The sequence below is a fragment of the Chenopodium quinoa genome, unplaced genomic scaffold (assembly GCF_001683475.1).
Source record: "Chenopodium quinoa cultivar QQ74 unplaced genomic scaffold, ASM168347v1, whole genome shotgun sequence".
NCBI classification, from domain to species: Eukaryota; Viridiplantae; Streptophyta; class Magnoliopsida; order Caryophyllales; family Amaranthaceae; genus Chenopodium; species Chenopodium quinoa.
Genome location: NW_018742861.1, coordinates 1,324,072 through 1,335,847, shown reverse-complemented (window position 1 = coordinate 1,335,847; position 11,776 = coordinate 1,324,072). Strand labels below are relative to the sequence as shown.

Below are 11,776 nucleotides of genomic sequence, written 5' to 3'. Positions count from 1 at the left end.
TTCTTCCGAGGAAGAGGAGATTGACTCGACAACACAAGACAAAGGAAATGGTAAAAACCAGAAAACTTCTTCTGGTAAACCTCGTGTGATTCTTACTGGTAAGAAACGTCAACGTCGGCTTTCTTCTGGTGTTTGGGTGAATTTTGATTTTTTAGACGAGCCTGATGAAAATGGTAATCTAATTTGCAAATGTAAAAAGTGTGGTATACATTTTAATGCTGATAGTAAGAATGGAACTGGGAATCTTCATCGTCATTTGAAAAAATGCAAACAAAGGTCTTTTAGGGATGTTGGTCAAATGATATTAGAGAAAACATCCTCTGGTTTAGGAAATAGATTGCGTGAATTTGATGCTAATTATTTCCGTGAATTATTATCTCTTGCTATTGTGGAGCATGATATGCCATTTCAGTTTGTAGAGTTCAAGGGTTTTAGGAGATGTTTTAATTATTTGCATCCTGATTTCAAACCTGTCACTCGAAATACTATCAAATCTGATGTACTTAAGATGTATAAAAGAGGGAAAGAAAAATTAAAAGTTGTTTTGGGCTCAACTTGTAGTAGAATTGCATTGACTTCTGATTGTTGGACTTCTATAACCACTGATGGTTATATTTCATTGACAGCTCATTATGTTGACAAGTCTTGGTGTTTGCAAAAAAAGATTTTGAACTTTTCTTACATTGGTCCTCCCCATACAGGAATTCATTTATGTGATCATGTGTATGGTTTGTTAAAAGAATGGGGTATTCAAAAAAATATTTTTTCAATTACATTGGATAATGCTTCTTCAAATGATGTTTTTGCTGAAAATCTAAAAGGGGAACTTGAGTTGATTTGTGGTGGGGAATTTTTTCATGTAAGGTGTTGTGCTCACATTCTTAATTTAATTGTTCAAGATGGTTTAAAAGAAATTGATGAGGCTGTGTATAAGATTAGAGAGAGTGCCAAATATTGTAAGAGTTCACAAGCTAGGAAACAAAGGTTTTTAAGTTGTGTATCACATGTTGAAATTCAATCTACTAGAATTTTACAACAAGATATTCCTACTAGATGGAATTCAACTTACATGATGCTTGATTGTGCTTTGTATTTTAAAAAAGCTTTAATTCACTTTCAAAAAGTTGATGCCAATTATGTACATTGTCCTTCTGTTGAAGAATGGGGTAGAGTTGAAAAAATATGCAAGTTTTTGAAAGTTTTTCATGATGTCACACTTGCCTTTTCTGGGACCAAATATCCAACTTCCAATATCTACTTTCATAGAGTCTTACAAGTTAGGTTGTTGTTACAAAATGAAATGAAAAGTTCAGATCTTTTTATGCAAAAAATGGCTTGTAAAATGTATGAGAAATTTGGAAAGTATTGGTCAGAATTTAGTACATTTATGGCTGTTGCTGTGGTGTTGGATCCACGATATAAGTTGCAATGTGTCAATTGGGGTTACATGAGGATATATGGTCAGCATAGTGTTGAATACGAGCTTGAGTTTTCTAAGGTTAAGGATGCTTTACGGAGGTTGTACGAGGCTTATGCATCCAGTCATTCTTCATCAAGCAATGTTATTCCCACTGCTAATGCTTCCAATGCTAATGAAGCTTCCGATGATTTTATGATGGTAAACAACTTTATGAGTTTCTGTCTTTCTGATGCATTTACCTTTATTGCAAGTGAAAACATATCCTGATTTAATAATCTGATTTTTTATAATCTGATTTTTTATAATCAGATTTTATTATAATCTGATTTTATTATATCTGATTTATTATATTATAATCTGTGATTTATTGTATTATGATCTGATTTTTATTTTCTGATTTTTTGTGTCATGGCGTCATGCTACTCATATAATTTGATTTATTGTATTATAATCTGATTTTCTTATAATCTGATTTATTATATTATAATCTGATTTTATTGTATGATAATCTGATTTTTATTTTTTGATTTTTTGTGACATGCTACTCATGTAATCTAATCTTGGTATATAGGATTTTGATAGTTTTTCTATGGAGCAATCAAATGTGGCAATCAAATCTGAAGTTGATATGTATTATGAGGAGCCACTTATCCCCCGAGGCACCAACCTTGATATTTTGTCTTATTGGAGAACTTGCTCGGTCCGGTATCCTATATTAGCTAAAATTGCTAGGGATGTTCTTGCTGTCCCCGTATCAACTGTGGCCTCCGAATCAGCTTTTAGTACTGGAAGTCGAGTGCTTGATTGTTATAGAAGTGCTTTAAAATCAGAAACAGTGGAGGCTATAATTTGCTTAAGGGATTGGGATTTTGGGGAAGGTAAAAAATGAGTTAGAACTATTATATTACTTGTAAATTATCTTTTATTTTAGTACATGTGTTGATTTTAATTTGCTATCTTTTCTTGTAGATAATATGGATCCTCAAATGGCAATGCTATGTGGATCCGTTATGAAGCTTAAGGTGGGGGACAACGATGACGCACCACAAACCTCGCCGGAACTATCAGAATTTGATGAGAATGCTTCTTCGAATATTGTTTGAGTTACAAGGACTAAAGTTTATTAAAAGACATTTTTTTCTTTTTAATTATGGTTTGTAATTTGTTAAGACTATTTTGGTGTGTTAGTGACTTAGTGTGTAATAGTTAATTAGGCATTTTAGACTATTGAAAACATTGGGTAAAAAATTCAGGTTTTGTTAACTGTTTGAAAACACAAAATTTGGCTAAAAATCAGTTTATTCAGCTAAAAAAAAAATTAAAACAATTACCAAAATTCAGGTCAAATCAGGTTGTTTTCGGGTTGACCTGAACCCGAAAATATCAGGTTCGGGTTGGGATTTTCAACCCGAAAACTTAAATGGATCAGGTTCAGGTTGGGGATTCCTTGACCCGAAACACGAAAACCCGAACACGAACCCGACCTGACCTGATCTGTTTGCCACCCCTACTAGGGACTTGCTTGCAATTTTCAAAAGTCTCTAGCTATTAGCTTGACCATTGGAGCTAAAAAATACAATTAGCTTGGGCAAGCAAATTAGCTTGTCCTTGCTAATTTGCTTGACAAAAAAATTTTCAAAATTTTTGGACATTAGTATATTAAAATAATTAAATTTCTAGGGCTAATTAAAAAGGTCAAGGTTATTTAATTAACAAGCTAGTAGCAAACCATTGGGGCACAAAATAGCTATACAGAAAGTTATTAGCTTGAAATTATATATGGCATGGCAAGCTAATTTAATAACTAGCTTACCATTAAAGTTGCTCTAATATTTCCTTTTCATTGTTTTTATTACGGCAAAAATGTCATTTTAAACTTATTCTCATTTCCATCTATTTATTACCTACTCTCTGTCCCACCCTAGATAATATAATGGTGAAAATTCTTCCCAAATATTTCCATTACCAAACCTATTTTTATTCTCATTTCCATCAAACAAATAAGGTTTATTTTATTTGAATTGAGATTAAAACTTCTAATTCCACACTCAATTTCCACATACCAAACACCCCCATAATGTAACATAGACTGATAGACATTTGGACTTTTTAGATCAAATTTTTTTGTACGCATAAATAAAATGATGTTTTCACTATCAAGTCTAACACTTTATTATACAAAAAAAAAAAAAAAAAAAAAAAAAAAACCTAATCTTTAGAAGAAATAATCAAGTAGGCCGGTGTAGGACCGCTTGCAAGTTGCAAGAAGTGCTGATTTTTGAAGCGTCGCTTTCAAAGGCCATTTTCATTTCCTCTTCCTGCTAAAAATGTAATGACATTTTATTTATTTTTTTAAATTTTTAGCTGACACTTTGCCGCCACGTGGGCGCCGCATTTTAGATCCAATCAAAACAATCTGCCACGCCCCAATCTATTGAATTTTGAATTACTACTACTTCTTACACAACCGCAAACTCTTCTAATTTTACTCCCTAACAACTCATGATATCATTCTACACCTTCTCATTACACTTGGGACCTTTATTTAATTATTTTACGAACTCACAAGTCATAACTCTCTTCGTTTCTGAATAATAGCAACACTTAAGATTACTACAGAGTAATTAGCAGATGTCATTTACTCTATAAAATTTTTTGAACCATAACATGAGATTTAACCTTATAAAGTAGTGTTACTAGAGCAATTTCGTATTTGAATGACATTTTTCCATAAACAAAAGCATAGTGATTACTCTAAGGAGGGGGGGGGGGGGGTAGTACTCTACTATACTACATATCATACACTTGATGAGTTAGATCGCATTTAATTTGTCACATTTCTTTGATAGAATCTTTTCTCCCTTTTAACAATGCAAGTAACAAACTTTGCGTACTAAAAGGAAAATAATAATAATAACGCCATCTATATGCTTTCAAATAAGCAACTTTTAAAATAGTGAATTAAGATAAATGAAACAGTTTTAAATTTTTAATGGGATGAAAGGAGTAATCGGTAGCCTCTTTATGATTGGTCCCCAAATAAATACATAAGTATATATAAATATAATCTAAAAAACTATACTATAAATAAATCATATCACACCTCCTAAAATTTTGAACCCAAAGAAGAAATATTACAGTAAGATAAAAAAAAAATACACCAATACTTGCTAGAAATGGCTATTGATAACCTTGCTAGTAATGAAAGCCGCCTTTCGGGTGCATATATTCGTAGCCTTGTCAAACAACTTACAACTTCAAAACCTTTAAACACAAACGAAAACTTGATCAATAATGATAGTCTTATTGTTGGAGAGTTTACTCCTCAACCATCAATAAACACCAAAAAAGGTGACAAATTAGGCATGGCTAAGCCAAACAACAACAACCAACAACAAGGTCACAAGAAGCAAGTCCGACGGCGGCTCCATACGAGCCGCCCGTACCAAGAGAGACTCCTCAACATGGCCGAGGCTCGGAAGGAGATTGTCACCGCGCTCAAGTACCATCGTGCCTCGATGAAACAAGCTAGAGACCATAAACAAACACGAGACGAACAACATATGGATGGTCATCAACAACAATTGCAACAACAACACCGGTCGATATTTGGTAGTGTACAAGATTATCAAACTTGTACATTAGTTAAAAATGAACCACCATCTTCATTAGATAATAATTTTTATTATAGTAATAATAATAATAATAACAACAATTGTAACGATTATAATAATTTTTATAGTCCTTCTTATCCTTGGGAAATTAGTTCAACACAATTAATAGAACCCTTAAATAATATTCCACTTCCAAATCAAACCCTAGGATTAAACCTAAACCTTCAAGCTTTTACAAATTTAGATACACCCTTTTGTCATAATACAATAAACACTACCTACACCAACAATAACCATTATTCACCATTGTCACCATCATCATCATCCTCCTCCACCCCTAGAGACCTCGGTGCCACGACAACGGCCGAGGGGGCGGGACTACTCCCTAGCAATGGTATGGACATGATGCATCCGGCGTTAGATGAAGTTGAGATGGCGGCGATTCGGTTTGTAGGAGAACAACATCAAATGGAGTGGGATGATACTTTGAATTTGGTTAAGTCAGCTTGGTGGTTTAAGTACCTTAAAACGGTGGATTTTGGTATGGAAATTAAAAGGGAAGAAGAGAATAATAATAATAATAATAATAATAATAATAATAATAATAATAATAATAATAATAATAATAATAATAATAATAATAATAATAATAATAATAATAATAATAATAATAATAATAATGATCATGTTGCATTTGGAGAGTTGGAGTTTCCTCCTTGGTTAAGTGCAAATAATGATGAGAGTTTGTTGCAACAACATTTGGATGATTCTTGCTCCGAGGATACTACTTTGCCATGGTAAGACCTAATACTTATATTATTAGCTTAATTGTTCTTTTTTAAATAATACGAGTGTTTAGTAGTTTTTAACTGGTGTGATACACAATTTATATATAATAAATTGGGTTGATTTTGGAGTAATTTATTTGTATGCTATCTTGGGTTTTTGTGTTTATGATTACAAGGGTTATCTTGGGTTATTAATTATTATTTCTCTCAAATTAATGTTATTAATAATATAATCAAAACTTTTGATAATTTTGGAAAAAAGATGGATGGTTAGTACAATTTAAGTCAATATACTTGATGTGCTCAATTATATTTAACTTTTAATAATGTATGTAACTTGATCAAGAGAGCTCTATGGTAGGAAGGAAAATTGAAATACATAACTACAAGACAAGTGTTGAGCCAAAAACATACAATATCTCAATTCTCAAGTATTATGTGACGTGTGGATTTATGGATATTATTATAATCGAATTTTGATTACTAATAAGGAGTAATACAAGGATGTTCATTTTAAAGTTCTATCCAAACTTGATAATTAATAATTATGTTAGCTACCACTATTTATCTTTTGAAAATGTCCTAAAATTAGAAAATACGATACCTTATCGATCGTACGTAAAGAAAAAAAAAATTAAAGTGGCTTGTCCATCAATAAATTATTGAAAGTCCGCTTTATATCTATTACTTGTATTTTCCATGATCTTTGTGTGCAAACCATTTAGAATGTATGTCATCGCCGAGCAACAACCTTATAAATACTAAAATGAAGTTAAAGACTAATAGTTGTTGACTTAATTGTATAAATCAAGAAATTTACTGTTGTTGTGTCCAAAGCTAGACTAGAAAGCCAAGTGTAGACGAAGAAAATAAAAATGAATGGCATGGTGCACCGTGGCCTGCCTAGCGTTACACCAGCTAATTTATGCATGCTTTTGCAAAGTGTCCATCACTAAAAAAATTTATGCTGCGAATGAAAATGCAACTTGTCTTTTGGTTGTGAAGCTTCTGTTCCATGTTATAATGATGGTATTTTATTTAATTTCACTATGTTTTTTCCATTTTTATATAAAAGTTGCTGCATTATTTAGGAATAAGATTGAAAAATTGAAAAGTTGACTTTCAAAATATTAAAAGTTCTTTCTTTAGATTCTCTTTTCTTTCTTTAAGGTTTTAGCGGTGAGAAAAAAGAAATGTTAGGAAATCCTTTTTACGAGGAAAGACTGTCTTACCTAGCTTCATTCGAGTAGAATGTAGAAAGGACAGAGTGAGACAATATTACGGTATACTTGCAAGTTACAAATATAAATGTGTACGAGTAAATGCAATGTTTTCTTGTACACCAAAGTTGGTTTCAAATCAATGTCTCCAAATGAGTGAAAGGTAGCCCTAGAAGTAGCCTAATTTGATGAAGGAACATAGTCACTTAATGAATACTCACGAAAAATATACTCGAATGTACTTGAGAAATTGTATATAATAATATAAAAGAAGTATGTTTATCCTCGTGTTATAGTTTCTTTATTATACTTAGCTTCTTGGTAAATTTTAGACTTAATTACATTGATGCTTGACTAAGTTTTAAATACATAGATGGATCTTCCCATAATCAATACAACGCGTAAACAACACATCACTTAAAAGGGCACACATCACACGTGATGGTTATACTACCCTTCTAAATTTTTATTTTATTTTATTTCTATGTTGTGTACATGTCAATTGAGAATTAGTGCACCATGCTAGATGTGTACCAGTATTTATTTTGTTACAGTTATAAATTAGAGGTAAATAGACCAAAATGACTTGTTTAATTTTATTTTCTTAGAACCAATTGAAAATTGCCTAAACATGTGCGGTTTGTTTGTTGTTATGTAACAGGATGGATATTGGAGATATTGATGGAATGGATGATGACTGGTTATCATAACACTATTTTAGCAGTCTGATTTTGCTCCTTCCCAATACAATCAACTTCTTGCAACATAAACCATAGATGAGGAGGTCATGGGTAAAAATGGAAATGAAATACTTGTATTCTAGTTTTTTTTTTTCAGAAATGGATTAATTAGTAGGCAATGGTAGACAACCAACCTCCTTTGATTTGTCATTTTCATCCCTTCCTTTCCTTTGGTTTATTAAAATAAAAGGTTTTCTTTGATGATTTTACATAGAAGGCATGCAATAATTGGAGTCTACAAACTGTGTCATCCACAATGTTTATTGATGAAGTTGTTTAATTAGGTTAATTTAACCAGTGTATGGTCTAGACGTTACAACATGATGTTACTATTTTAAAAATAATGTTAGTAAAAAGAGGAATTAAAGAAAATAAATCTTCATTATTGTCTTGGAAAGTTGGAATTATTGAGGATATTCTACTTTATTCATTTTTTTCAAGCTACATAATTATTTTTACATTTTTTAAAGTTTACTTAAAGATATATTTATCTATTTGTATACTTTATTTTACATGCAACCCTTCATTTTTCACATTTGCCAATGCATTAAATTTACTCTAATATATTTAATTTCCAATATGTAAAAATTATAAAATTTGATATAAAAATAATTTAAATCGAGACGAATCTAACCAGATGATATTGTACATTTTTACTTAAATATAGAAAGTCAAGGTGGAGCATGTGAATAGTGTAAAAGTCAAATTGATAGTAGAAAAATATTAAAGAGCACCGGTTCAAAACCCTCCTATAGCACTGGTTTTGAATCGGTGTTCATTTGAGGGATGCCAAAAAACTAAAAAAATCGCTCCGGATCAAAATCGGTGGTAATTATTAACTTTGGCACCGGTTAACCGGTGCGTGGCAAGTTTTTTTTTGTTATTAATAAGATTTGGCACTGGTTAAACACCAGATTTTTTTTTCCTCTAAACTGGTTAGCATTCAATATATAAATAAAAGCTTATTTAATTTCATTAATAACTAGGTAATATTTACACTTTACATCCAAAAACCCTGCAAACAAAATTTCCAACAGTCTTTTTTTTTTTTAAGGGAAAAATTACAACTTAATTTCAATAAGAGTACCAGCATTCAACAGCGGCATGTCCACTATCCAGCAAAGCAGCAGCAGCATTGCATCTCACTGTTAAGCTCTACGTATTGCAGACCCTTTTCCACTAATATCATCATCTTACTTTTTACATTGCGTACATTCCATATGACTGATGCTTGTAGAACATTCAAATTTATTCCATGTCACTGCCAAATCTGTAAGCGATTTAAAACACATTAGATTATCATCAATAAAACTAATTTGGTGTGCCTCAAGCTGTTTAAGACGATGATATTTTCAACAAAGCTTATCTCTAGCATGTTGAAAAATAAACGCACAAGATTACAGTAGCAGCAAGACATGGGACTAAAGAGTGCAATAATACTTTCAAACACCCTCAACATACCCTAAATCACACAAGAAATCCCTAGAGAAAATTACAGAAAAACCCTATTATAATCGCACCCAAACAGTAAGAATAAACCAATTCCATCCAAATCAGACCACTCTGAACAAAACAGTCCATACACACACTTGTGTGAGGTTTGGCTAGAGTTACGTTTGGCCTAATTCCTAACGGATACGTAGGCAACCTCACAAAGAGGTGCGGCCGTAATAAAAATGCATTCATATTCACATTTACACACTTACACCACGATCATAGCAAGGGATCTCCAATGCTCACCCCTATCCACTTAGAACTAGACTTGGGGGCTTGATCCCTGATATGTCCATTTTATATAGTGTTTTACCCCCGTCCCTCGGTCGTTATTAGTAGTGTTTTTGGCTCTTTCAGGCCACTTTTATTACTAATTTGTGTGTTCTAGTGTTTTCGTAGTTTTAGTTGTATTTTACAGGAAATTGCACTCTTGGAGCATTTTCCCGGGCTTTATGGATCAACTACGGAAGCTAGAAGGATACGACCACTTTTGGAGCCCAGGATCGGTGAGAGCCGGTGATTAAGGGCTCGGTAATTGGGATCCCGAGGCATTTGGACCAAGTATTCAAGACCCGAGGAGGAAATCCGGATTGGGCCGAGAAATCAAGCTTAATCGAAGTCAAAGCCTCAAAGTGAAGCAATCGCCCAATCGGGCTACCTCTAGCACGATCGGGCGGGCAAGGCTTTGTTGCTGAGCGTGCTATAGCGCGCCCGATCGTGCGAGCCTCTAGCACGATCGGGCGATGCGGCTTGGGAGGAACGCGAAGAAAAAGGCGCGCCCGATCGGGTGGCCCTTCGCCCGATCGGGCGCGCGTTTTTAGTAGACCTGATTAAGTTTAGTTTTAATTCTTGTTTTAGAAAACGTTTAAGTACGATTTGGTACGGAATTTTTAGATTACTTTCTTTCTTAGACTTTCTCTCTCTACTTAGTATTTTTCACTCTCTTAAATTCTCTCTCAACTTTTGTTCTTAATTTTTCCTTTAATTCCAGATTTCTTTTTGGTAACAATTTCTTCCCTTTTAATTTCAGTTATTCTATTTGCTTTCTTGATTATGCTTTTATTTATTTATTTGATTAGTTTAGTCATGATGATTTGTGAGTAGTTTAATTTCTAGGGTTTATGGGGATCTAATAAATGATATGAAGGGGTATTGTTGTGATTGTTAATTATCAATGCTTGGTTAATTTCCTATTGATTGTTTTAATGCTATGCAATTAGGTTTGGCCAGATTTAATTGTATGAGTTTAGCAATATTAATTCGAGATTCGACATATGAGAATTGATATTTAGGCTTAGTTTCAATAGGCGGATTAGTTTATAAATGGTTAAGTCAAGATTCTACAGATGAGATTTAATACCGGTAAATTAACTCTGTGATTATAATACGTAGCGAAAGCCCTTTATAATATGATTAATCAATGCTTGATGATTTCTTATTATGATTTGCCCTGGAATATTGTTTATTAGTGAACCTATGCTCTAGGCCTTTAATATTTGATTTTCTCCCTACTTTATTCCTTTCGACTTTATTCTCCGTACTTTAGATTTTATTTACAAAAATATTTGGTTACTTAGATAATTTAGATTATAATAATTAATTAGGAGTAAAAAGACCTGTTTCCCTGTGGAGTTCGACCCTACTTCCCTATCTACTTTAGTAAGAGGATTTAGGTAATTATTTTTGATTTGGGGATACGAATTTACCCTGTCAAAATTTGGCGCCGTTGCCGGGGAGACGGTTTTATTTTTGTTTTCTGATTATATTTTTGTAGTCTAGATTTTCCCCTTTTTGCCTCAGAGAACGTTAGTTCTTTGAGGCAATTCTCATATTTGTCTTTAGTTCTTTGTTTTTGCCCAGGTGTTCCAGATCAGGTTACATCCCTTTCGACCCTGAGATCGAGCGTTCTTTTCATAGGCAAAGGAAACTCTATAGACAAATTATGGCGGGTTTTGAGGAGGACAACGGTCGAAGAGATCCTCCCTCTGATTCTAGTGACACAGATATTCCTTCAGATTCAGAATCAGAGATGACGACCCAGAAGAAACTCAGTGACTACTCGCAACTGAAGCTCACAGATTTCCCGTACCTTACTCCCACTCCGGCTCTAGATGGAGTTCAATTTGAGATCAAGCCCCAATTTATCACTATGATAGAGAGGAAGCAGTTCAGCGAAGATAAGGGTGAAGATCCTAATCTTCACATCGCAGATTTCTGCCAATATTGTAACACCATTAGACAAGCCGGGGTCACGCAAGACCAAATCAGGGAGATTCTTTTTCCCTTTTCATTATGTGGCAAAGCAAAATTATGGTTTAATGGTTTGAATAGAACTGCACTTGGTATTACTGACTAGGAAACTCTTGCTTTGAATTTCTATAATAAATACTATCCTGCAGAGAGAACAGCGGTGCTAAGGAGTGCTATTCAGAACTTCGCTCAAGAAGCCGACGAAACGTTATATGAGGCTTGAGAGAGGTTCAAGGATCTACAGAGAGAG

General features: G+C 33.3%; 1 long non-coding RNA gene across 1 annotated transcript; it reads left to right on the top strand.

Annotated features, from left to right (window-relative positions):
- The first annotated feature begins 5,695 nt into the window (after positions 1-5,695).
- On the top strand, positions 5,696-7,991 carry LOC110726072. Its single transcript, XR_002512311.1, has 2 exons — positions 5,696-5,831; positions 7,704-7,991. It is a non-coding gene; the product is annotated as an uncharacterized LOC110726072 (long non-coding RNA).
- The last annotated feature ends 3,785 nt before the right edge of the window (positions 7,992-11,776 follow it).